Source organism: Sorghum bicolor, chromosome 8, assembly GCF_000003195.3.
Source record: "Sorghum bicolor cultivar BTx623 chromosome 8, Sorghum_bicolor_NCBIv3, whole genome shotgun sequence".
NCBI classification, from domain to species: Eukaryota; Viridiplantae; Streptophyta; class Magnoliopsida; order Poales; family Poaceae; genus Sorghum; species Sorghum bicolor.
Genome location: NC_012877.2, coordinates 45392915 through 45404088, shown reverse-complemented (window position 1 = coordinate 45404088; position 11174 = coordinate 45392915).

Below are 11174 nucleotides of genomic sequence, written 5' to 3'. Positions count from 1 at the left end.
CTCCACCTCATCCAGCGCCCAGATTCATGCAGATCCGGTTGAAGCACCTGAGCAGACCGTTGATGCACTCGATCAAGGCATGTCATCGGCCATTGTTCCTAAGCAAGCAACTACCATTTCCCCTCAAGGTAAAATAATAATTATAAAGTCATTGCCGATGAACTTTTATACAAATACCATTGTTCACCCTCAGTATCTACAGCTAAAGATGTTCCATCGGCAGCCTCGGCTGATCAGGGCATAACACAAGTCACATCTCTAAGCCAAAGGCAAGAGATCGCTCTGAAACAAGTAAGCTACCCGATCTACTCGATTTTGCATCATCCATATTTGACTTTAACTAACTCATTTTCTTCTGTGTCTCTAGAAACAGGACTCTTTGTTGGGTATTTTAAACGCAAACAGAAAAAGTCCGCAAGCGTACGGATACCGATGTAGCTTTCACCCGGGAGTATTCTAGAGTATCAATTTTCCACAGGGAACGTGAGTGTACTAATTAAGATTCAAGATCGTCCAAGGATAACTATATAATTATTTTTGGTGGGAAGAGTGTAAGTTTCCTGAGAGTTCTCTAGTTGATCTAAGAATCAAGAATTACTTCAAAGATTATTTATTTCGGGACATCAAAACACTAACCACAGAAAGAGATGAGAAGGGGGCTAGGAAGCTCTGACTTCGGTCCTACAAACACCGATCCGAACGAGGTGGAATACGTTGATCGTTAGGGCTATCACTACCCTAGGGCTACCACAACAATCCGCAGGATTGGGTGTAATTCCAGGTAATTGCAAGACTAAACACCACGTCTAATCTATTAATTACTACTCTAGCGTTTCAAAGACTAGAGCACTTGATGCAAGCGAGAATCCAATAAATAACTTGAATGTAAATAAAAGTAATTAAAGAAGTCAGGAATTATGAATTGAAGAACTTGGAGAACGATGAAGAACGAACCAGTTGCTGCAAAAGTACAATGTTGAGGAAGATCCGACAGATTCGGCTCCTCCTCCGCTCTCCTCTTCTCTCTCCCTATTTTCTATATTACAACTAGAACTAACTAGAACTAGAACTAGATGAACTAGAGGGATCCTCTCTACTAGGATGAATAATTGAAACCCTAGCTTTGATTCTGTAGAAGAGATATGTTCTCAAGGGGCCAGGGGGTCTGCTTATATAGCCCTTCCAAATGAACATGGGCCGTTGGATCAAACTGACCTTAATCGCACGGTTTTCCTTGATCCTCAAAGGCGGTGGAGCATGATCCGCGAGACCTGCCCTGATTGGTCACCAGGGCAGGGCGGGCGCCCAAGGGGGGAGGGCGGGCGCCCTGCCCCCGGGTCCGCTTGGCCTCCCGTTCATTCTCGTGGCTTCTGAAGTCTTCTAGATGATAGAAAATTGGCGCACACGTTAATATCTCTATATAAACCCAACGTGTGGGCCTTTCCTCCATATTTCCTGATAACCCCCTACAGAAATAGACAAAGACCAAAACTCATGGAATTCTATCAGATAAAACCCTAAGTCTAGGTGTCGCTTGCATTTGGATCCTTTTCCATGATTAGTTGACGGTTAAATGTGAGCATTAAGGACCGTCAACACTCTCCTGACAGCTTGTTTTCTTTCACCATCGACATCTCTGATGACAAAGGTGAAGAAGCAAGTTCTTCTTTGGCGCTAGGAATCGCATCGACAGAAATCAAGTCCAAGCTGGAGGATCTGTTGGTCCTACTACATCAAGACACGGCTCAGCTAGTAGACGATTCCAACCCTGCCAAGACTATCTTCAAAACTCTTCACGGTCAGATCCCTACTGATGCTGAAGAAATGCTCTTCCAAGCCTCTCATCTAGAGAGCCGTCAGCTTCAGTACCAAAAAGCCGTTCAGCGCCTTGCCGATAGAGCTCCCCATGCCCAACTTAAAGAGAAAATGCTGCAAGTAAAGCACGCCGCCGATGAAAAGCACAAGAGCATCGACACTTTGCAATCCTCAGGTGTTGAACTAAAGCATAAAATTTCCAATCTATCGACAAAGAGAGAGGCTCTGCTCGCTGAACTTAAATAAGTTGAAGAAGCGTTGACTTAGGCTAAACAGGAAGAAAGTCAATTGCCCGACATGCTCAAGAATCTCCAGCAAGAAAGAGATACCCAGGCTCGCAAGGCTCTGCAGATGAAGAAGAAATTGAAACCAGTACAAGGCTCAGCTGATGAAGACACCCGAGAGATAGAGGAAGCCAACTAGATTCGTCTACATGCGATATCGGCTATCCAAGCCTTGCTGAATCTGTAAACTTTTTCATCGATAGTACGTCTCATCAGTTCTTTTGAAAACACTAGCATTTGATCTAGCCAATAGGATTGTTGTCGGCACTTAAACTTCTTATGCATTGACCCAGATACTAGGGTAGTATCTTTTTAAATATTTTCCATTTAATGCTCAGGGAAATTCAACTCCTTCGAGAGTCTCTAGAATATATGCATTGCCAGGAGCAGATCGACTTATCCGATAAGGACCTTCCCAATTAGGAGACCATTTTTAAAATTTCAAACTTTTAGTCCCAATCGGTAGAATTAACTTCCAATCTAAATCACCATCAGCGAACTCCTTAGCCTTTACCCTTTTATCATACCATCTAGCTACTCTCTTCTTATTTTCTTCTATATTTATCAAAACCCTCAATCGATGACCTGCCAAATCCTCCAACTCGTCTTTCATTAGAGTAATATAATCATCGACAACCAATTGATCCTGAGAAAATATCCACCTAGAACCAGTTTTAATTTCCCAAGATAGTACCGCATCATGTCCATATACCAACTGATAAGGTGACACTTTGGTTGCACCATGACATGCCATCTGGTATGACCACAAGGCTTCATTTAATAATGTATGCCATCGCTTAGGATTTTCTTCAATCTTTCACTTGATGAGCTTAATAATCCCTTTGTTAGAAGCCTCGGCCTGCCCATTAGCTTGAGCATAGTAAGGAGAAGAATTCAACACTTTAATCCCCATACCGATTGCGAACTCATCAAACTCTCCCGATGTAAACATAGTACCCTGATCGGTAGTGATCGTCTGAGGAATACCAAATCGGTAAACAATATGCTCCTTAACAAAATCAATCATATTAGCCGATGTCACTTTCTTCAAAGGAATAGCTTCAACCCACTAAGTGAAATAATCTGTGGCAATAAGAATAAACTTATGCCCTTTACTCGATGGCGGATAAATTTGACCGATGAGATCAATAGCCCATCCCCAGAACGGCCAAGGTTTAATAATAGGATTCATAGCCGATGCAGGTGCCCTTTGAATATTACCAAACTTCTGACATCCTTGGCATCTTTTGAAATATTTAAAACAATCTTCAAGAATGGTCGGCCAATAATACCCATTTCGTCTAATCATCCATTTCATTTTGAAAGCCGACTGATGTGCTCCACACACCCCCTCATGAATTTCACCCATCAAACTCTTGGATTCATCATCACCAAGACATCTGAGCAAAATTCTATCCATAGTACGATAATATAATTCATCATCAAGGAGTACATACTTAGTGGCTTGAAATCTAACACGCCTCTCAACTTTCTTAGATGGATCTTAATCAACGATTTCCTTTCTCTTGTCATCAACACTGATTGCCGATAAAAATACTTCCAGGATAGGTTGATATCCCGAAGCATGCTGAGCCAACCAATTAGCTTCTTCATTATGTAATCGGGGAATATGCTCTAAACAGAAATCTTTAAATTCCTTCAATAACTGCAAACACCTTTCATAATATGCTATTAAAATCTCACTTTGACATTCAGAAACCACAGCCAACTGATTTATAACAAGCATAGAATCACCAAAGATTTCAACATCATCGGCACAAACTTCCCTCAATAACTCCAATCCTTTCACCTGAGCTTGGTACTCAGCCTGATTGTTTGTCGATGTAGCAATAATTGGCAACGAAAATTCATACCTCTTTCCCCGAGGAGAAATCAACACTACACCGATACCTGCCCCTTCATCACATGTAGATCCATCAAAGAAAAGCGTCCAAGGAGCAACCTCCAAAGAACCCACCAAACTGCAATGTTGGGTAACAAAATCGGCCATGACCTGCCCCTTGACTGCCTTAGCCAATTCATAACACAAGTCAAATTCTGACAATGCTAGTATCCATTTTCTAATTTTACCGCTCATAATCGGCATCGACAACATGTATCTGACTACATCATCCTTGCATATGACAGTACATTCAGCCGATAGCAAATAATGCCTTTATTTAATACAAGAAAAGTACAGACACAAGCATAATTTTTCAATAGCCAAATACCTTGTCTCAACATCCACCAATCTTCTACTTAAGTAATAAATCACATGTTCTTTCCCTTCAAATTCTTGAATGAGAGCTGAACCGATAACTGCATCATCGGTCGATAAGTATAATCTGAAGGGCTTTCCATGCAGAGGTGAAACCAACACTGGAGGATTTGTCAAATAATTCTTAATTTCTTCTAAGGCCAGTTGTTGCTCTTTTCCCCATATAAATTCTTGATCGGCTTTTAATTTGAGCAAAGGACTGAAAGCTCGGATCTTACCCGATAAATTGGATATGAATCGCGTGATAAAATTAATCTTGCCGATCAAGGACTGAAGTTCAGTTTTATTGGTGGGAGCAACTACCTTATTGATTGCATCAATGGATCTCCTGCTAATTTCAGTCCCTCTCTGATGCACCATGAAACCCAGAAACTGACCTGCCGATACACCAAATGCACATTTATTAGGATTTATCTTCAAACCATGTTTCCTTGTGCATTCAAGTATTTTTCGTAGATCGGGTAGATGTTTTATAAAATCTCCAGACTTAACCACCACATCATCAATATAAATTTCCACCAACGTGCCGATGAACTCGTGAAAGATGAAATTCATAGCCCTCTGATAAGTAGCACCAACATTTTTCAAGCCAAAAGTCATGAAACATTCAAATAATCTAACATGACCAGGACATCTAAATGCAGTCTTGGGAATATCTTCTTCAGCCATGAATATTTGATTATACCCTGCATTACCATCCATGAAACTAATAATCCGATGCCCAGCTGCAGCATCAACCAACAAATCAACAACTAGCATCGAATAACCATCCATCGGTGTAGCTTTGTTAAGATTTCTAAAATCAATGCACACACGAAGTTTTCCATTCTTCTTGTAGACAGGAACAACATTGGAAATCCACTCAGCATACTGACATTGTCAAATGAACTTAGCTTCAATGAGTTTGGTTATTTCGGCCTTAATATCAGGAAAAAATATTAGGGTTACATCGGCGCGCTGGCTGCTGATGTGGCTGAAATCCAGATTTAATAGGCAACCGATGTTCAATGAACTTAGCTTCAATGAGTTTGGTTATTTCGGCCTTAATATCAGGAAGAAATATTAGGGTTACATCGGCGCGCTGGCTGCTGATGTGGCTGAAATCCAGATTTAATAGGCAACCGATGTTCAACAATCGATCAGTCTAATCCAGGCATCTCAATATAATCCTAAGCAAAACAATCTTTATATTCCTTTAACAAATTAGTTAATTGCTGTTTACATTCAGAATCTAACTTAGCACTAATGAAAGTAAGTCTCGGCCTATCACCACTACCTATGTCTACTTCTATTAAATCATCAGCCGATGTAAATCCCTGTCCTAACTTTCCATCATCGGCGAACCTATCCATTAAAACTCTTCATCAGAACTGACTACTTGGATCGGTGGAATCTCATAATCGGCAACTTTGAGGAAATCTTTCTCCCAAGCTTCTCCCGATATGCACCTGGTTCGCTCATAAGTATCTGATTCTGCCGACGTAATGATGTAGGAAGAATCCCCAGGAACAACTTCAATTTTGTCACTTACCCATTGAACAAGGCACTGATGCATCGTAGAAGGGATACAATAGTTGGCATAAACCCAATCTCTCCCCAATAGTAGATTATACGCGCCCTTTCCATTGATGACAAAGAAAGTTGTCGGAAAGGTCTTGTTGTCGATAGTCAATTCAACGTATACAACCCCTTTAGCCGGAGACACATTACCTTCAAAATCTTTCAACATCATATCGGTCTTGGTTAAATCCTGATCTCCTTTACCAAGCTTCCGATACATCACATATGGCATAATATTAATTGCAGCCCCTCCATCAATAAGTATTTTGGAAACCGGCTGCCCATCAACCCTGCCTTTAACAAATAAACCTTTAATATGCTACCTTTCATCATCGGAAGGTTTCTCAAAAATAGCTGTCATTGGATCAAGTGCCAGCTGAGCTATTTGATCAAGGAGACTGATTTCTTCATCACCACTAAAGGGTGCAAGAAGTTCCATCGGCAACATGAACACCATGTTGACATCTGTCGATGGTCCTTTCCCCTTGCGGTCGAACTGCTGCCGATTTTTAGACTTAGCAGAATTTTCCTCTCTATACAAGTCTTCCTGACGTTCCCGCTACATCCTCCTCCTCTGCGTCCTTGTTAATCCTTTTGGACACCATCGGGGAAGCTTTGTCTTCCAAACCGGCTGATAATGAACTTTGTTTGACATATACTCGATGAATATTGGAATCTCTGCAAAATATAAATTCATCGGGAACCCGTGCATTTGCCATCTCCTTGAGTTCTTCCTGATTCCTCGGAAAATGACCAACATGTTCACCAAGCCTGTCGTACACGTTAAGCTTGCCCCCATCCGATCGTGAACTGACGCTCTCCCCCTGATCGGCTCATTAAAATATCGATCATTGTTCTGGAATCTCTGATCTGACCGATCATACCGACGATAACCATTACACTCGAGACAATTCTGAACAGTCGGCAGTTTGATATTTCGTTCCCAGCAGTGAATAAAGAACGGACAATTCCAATGATCTTTATGCCGATTCCATTCTTCTCGCTGCCTCTCTTCTTGCTGACGCCGATACCGATCCTCACGCTGCTGCCATGTTTCCCCGATGTCGCCTATGAGTAATTACAACACCAGACCAGGGAGGCCATCCAGAGCTGCTATCTTCCCTTATCAAACCCTTTCCTTTGGCGTCATCGGTAGTTACTTGATGTTGGGGATCCACCGATGCGTTCTTTTCAGCCGTTTCCAACGTTAAAACCTTGGTCTTGCCTTTGGCATCTAACATATTTATGGGGAAAGGATGCTGATCAATCTTCATCGGCTTCTGAGTTTTGGAACTATCAAACTTGATTCTCCCAGATTCTATAGCCGATTGCAATTGCTGCCTAAACACTTTGTATTCATTTGTGCTATGTGAGTTTGCATTATGCCATTTGCAATACTTGATTTTTTTCAGCTCTTCTGCCGATGGAATTACATGATTAGGTGATAATTTAATATGTCCTTCCTGAAGCAAGAAATCAAATATCCTATCGGCTTTGGTGATGTCAAAAGCAAATTTCTCTGGTTCTTTCTGGCCAAAAGGACAAGACATTGGCTTCTTACTTTTTACCCACTTTGCTAAGCCAATGACCGGTTCTTCATCAGAATCAGAACTTCCTGCCTCATTAACAAACGATGCTTTCTTATTCCAAGCCTTTCTAGGTTCAAAAGTCTTGAAATCTTGATCAGAAATCCTTTGCACCAAATGACTCAAAGCTTTCAAACTCTTGAGAAGCATATTTATCTTTGAGATGTGGTAGCAACCCTTGAAAAGCCAAATAGGCTAGCTGCCGATCATCCAGAACTAGACTGTAGCATTTGTTTTTTTACATCTCGCAGCCTCTACACAAAGCTCTCCACCGATTCATCATTACGTTGTCTTAATCTTACTAAATTGGTAATCTTCTTCTCATGAACTCCAGACAAGAAGTATTTATGAAACTGCTTCTCTAGATCGGCTGAGTTTGGAGGTAATGAAATAAACCGGGTAAAAGCCGATCCTGAGATGATGAAAATAAACGAACTCTTAATTCATCTCTTTTGGCAGCCTCTCCACATTGAATGATGAACCGATTGACATGTTCCATGGTTGATGTATCATCTTGTCCAGAAAACTTAGTGAAATGCGGTACCTTGTACCGATTTGGGAGTGGAATTAAATCATATACAGGAGGATACAGTGTCCGATAAGAATAAGTGTTAACCTTGGGTTTTATCCCAAACTGATCTCTCATAACTTCTGCTATCTTATCGGCCCAATAGGCATCGGCATCCTGCCGATGTACAGGTTGAACTTCTAGCACCTGCTGATAGGCTTCCACGTGTCTCTGGGGTACACGGTCTCCAGCAAACATCATATTAGCCATAGCCTGCTGACCGCCGATTTGCTGAGCAAGATTCATCGGTTGACCTGCCGGTGCCTGATTCTCAAATCCGACCTGCATATGACACTGTTGGACTCCTGCAACCTGATGATTCTGTTGTGTTGCATGCGGGAAGATCAGCTGTCTTGTCCAACCATTATTAGTGTTCATCGGCCCAAAATTTGCCGATGGCTGGTAATTGGTTGTCATTGCTGGATTGACATAACTTGCTTGAGACATAAACCTTTGCTGTGTCGGCAATGGATTTGCTGATGAGTTTGCATTAGGCATCTGGAACGTGGGCGCCTGAAAATTCCTCGTAACTGGCCTTGCAGTAGTTGTTGTGGAATACTGAGGAATTTGAGTCATCGGCGAGATTGGATGTGCCGATGGCATGAGAGCTTTCCCTGCTGAGTCATTTACCTGAGACATTCTAGAACTATTTGGAAAAAACTCTAGAGGCATACCATATCCCCACCAATTGGGAGGAACCTGACAATTCTGAAATACAAACCCTGACATTGCCGATGCCGATAGATCTGTGTTGAGCTGAACTCGTGCCCCTGAGGTCATTGGATCAAATCTCATCGGTGTGAGCTGCTCATTAGCCAATCCCAATGTGCTTGGAGGAGAAGTAACCTCTGTACCCGCAACGGCTGAAGGAGCCGATGGAGCCGCGACTGTTGACAATCCTGGCTGGTGATAAGCCGGGCCAACATAAAGTGGCGGTGTCTGTCCTTCTTTAAAGGTTCGAACCACAACATTGTAAACAGTATTGGACAACACATTGGAGTGATTAATCAAAGCATGATTAATAGCAGTATTAACCATGTCTTGCAATTTACCAGGATTGGGATCAAAAGTAACCTGCAGTGGCATCGGCAGATCTTGTTTCTAGATAACTTCCCCGCTCCTTTTCACGCTGAAGGATTTTAGACAGAGCTGCCTGTATTCCTCCATAGCCTTCTCCATAGCTTGCTTCTGTTTCTCCCTGAGGTCGGCTTCTATCACGCCGATGACATTGTCCGTGTCGAGCTTAGAAGTAGCCATGTCGATCTTGTTGATGGAGTCCCACTGAGCGTGCCAAAAGATGTGTTGATGCAAAAATAACTCTGCAAACACAAAGGGCTAATACCCAATTTCGATATGAAGGCGTGCCAGTCGATTTGACCTAGCAATCGACAAAGGTGATAACTTGAATACTTTGGTCCCGACAACAGCAATGCGCCCGGATGTCACGGCCAAGAGGTACTCACGCGGAACTTGAGAAATCATCGAGTGTTACTCGTCGAATCCCTGAGGACTCGTAAATAGAAGAAAATACGCAAGTTGACGAAGTCGTCGAAATAGTAGATGCAAAAGTAGATGTAAAACTTGTATATGATATTGATTGATATATTCTTACATTGCTGCTAGGTCTATATTTATATCCTGACCTAAAAGAGTTATAACCGTACACGACTAGGATCTAACTCTAGACAAAACAGGACTCTTACATAAGGCATGCTCTAATAAATATAGAAAATAACACCTATCTATTCCTATATCCGCTCCAATTACGATGAAACCTCCATCGGCTCCTGCTTCATTGACATACCCTTGTAGTCTCCTTAGCAATTTCCACATTCTCCTCCATCGGCATCGGTAACCAATCGCTCTCCATCGGCACAGGTGATCGATCGGCCATAACTAGCAGTCACCGTCTCCCTTCTTAGGCCAGCAGCATCCTCCATCTGTCATTCTGTCATCAGCATCATCGACTATCGACACTTTTCTATCGACTTGACACAACTTCCTTACTACCGATCAGCTTTTCTTGACCATCCTAACTCATACCTAAAAATGATGTCGACAACTACATAGATCTATACGAGGGATGTGCGACGTGCAAAACATCGCAGCAAGCTGGATGATCCCTTGAGCTCTCGGGTTTTGCGCAAGGAAAGCTCAGTCGTGCATGAGACACACACCACCAATCATACACATAATGGACTTCTCTGAAAAGTTATAGCTGAAAATACTATTTGCTGATATATTATGAGAGAAAAATACTATTGGCTGATAAAAAAAGTACGATGATAAGACAAGTGAATGGGAGCACGTCCTTGAGCACGTGTCACTTAGTCATTTGCAAGCCGTGGTAGAAGCACGCTCTCCGTGTGTGGATCCTTCGAAATAATGATGTTTGTCGCATGGTTGAAATAAATAAATCATATTATTGTTTTAATGGATAGTAAATATATTGAATAACCTTGTTATTTCGATGCTTCACCAGATAGATCTCTAGCGTTTTGCGTCAATAAAGCTCAGCCGTGCATGAGACACACCAATCACGTGTAATGGACTTCTCCATGAGGCACACACAGGCACCGCTGATAGCATGATATCCTTAACAACGTGTCACTTGTCATTTGCAAGACGCGGTAGAGGCACGCCCTCTGTACGCAGATCCTTCAAAAGGATGGTGTTACCATGTCGCATGGCTTAGATAATAATTCATATTATTTTTAATGGATAGTAAATACATCGAATAACCTAGTTAATTCGATTCTCCATCATATAGGTCTATACGAGGAATGTGGGACGCGCAAAATGTTGGCATCTCTTACGCCGCACACACTAGGTTGTCATCCCTAACACGACATAAGAAATGTACTTGTACTTATGATCATGAGACTTATAAATTATGAAATAGAAATTATACGCAAGCGTATAGATAAAATACTCATGTTGTAGCATTTTACATAGGAAAGTTCTAGGTATCGTCATTTATAATTCTACCGCTAGGAGCTTCTAGACAGAGTCTAGAAAAAGAAATTGATATGACTAAAAATTTCAAATACATAATCTAGATATAAATCAATTAACTACTTCTA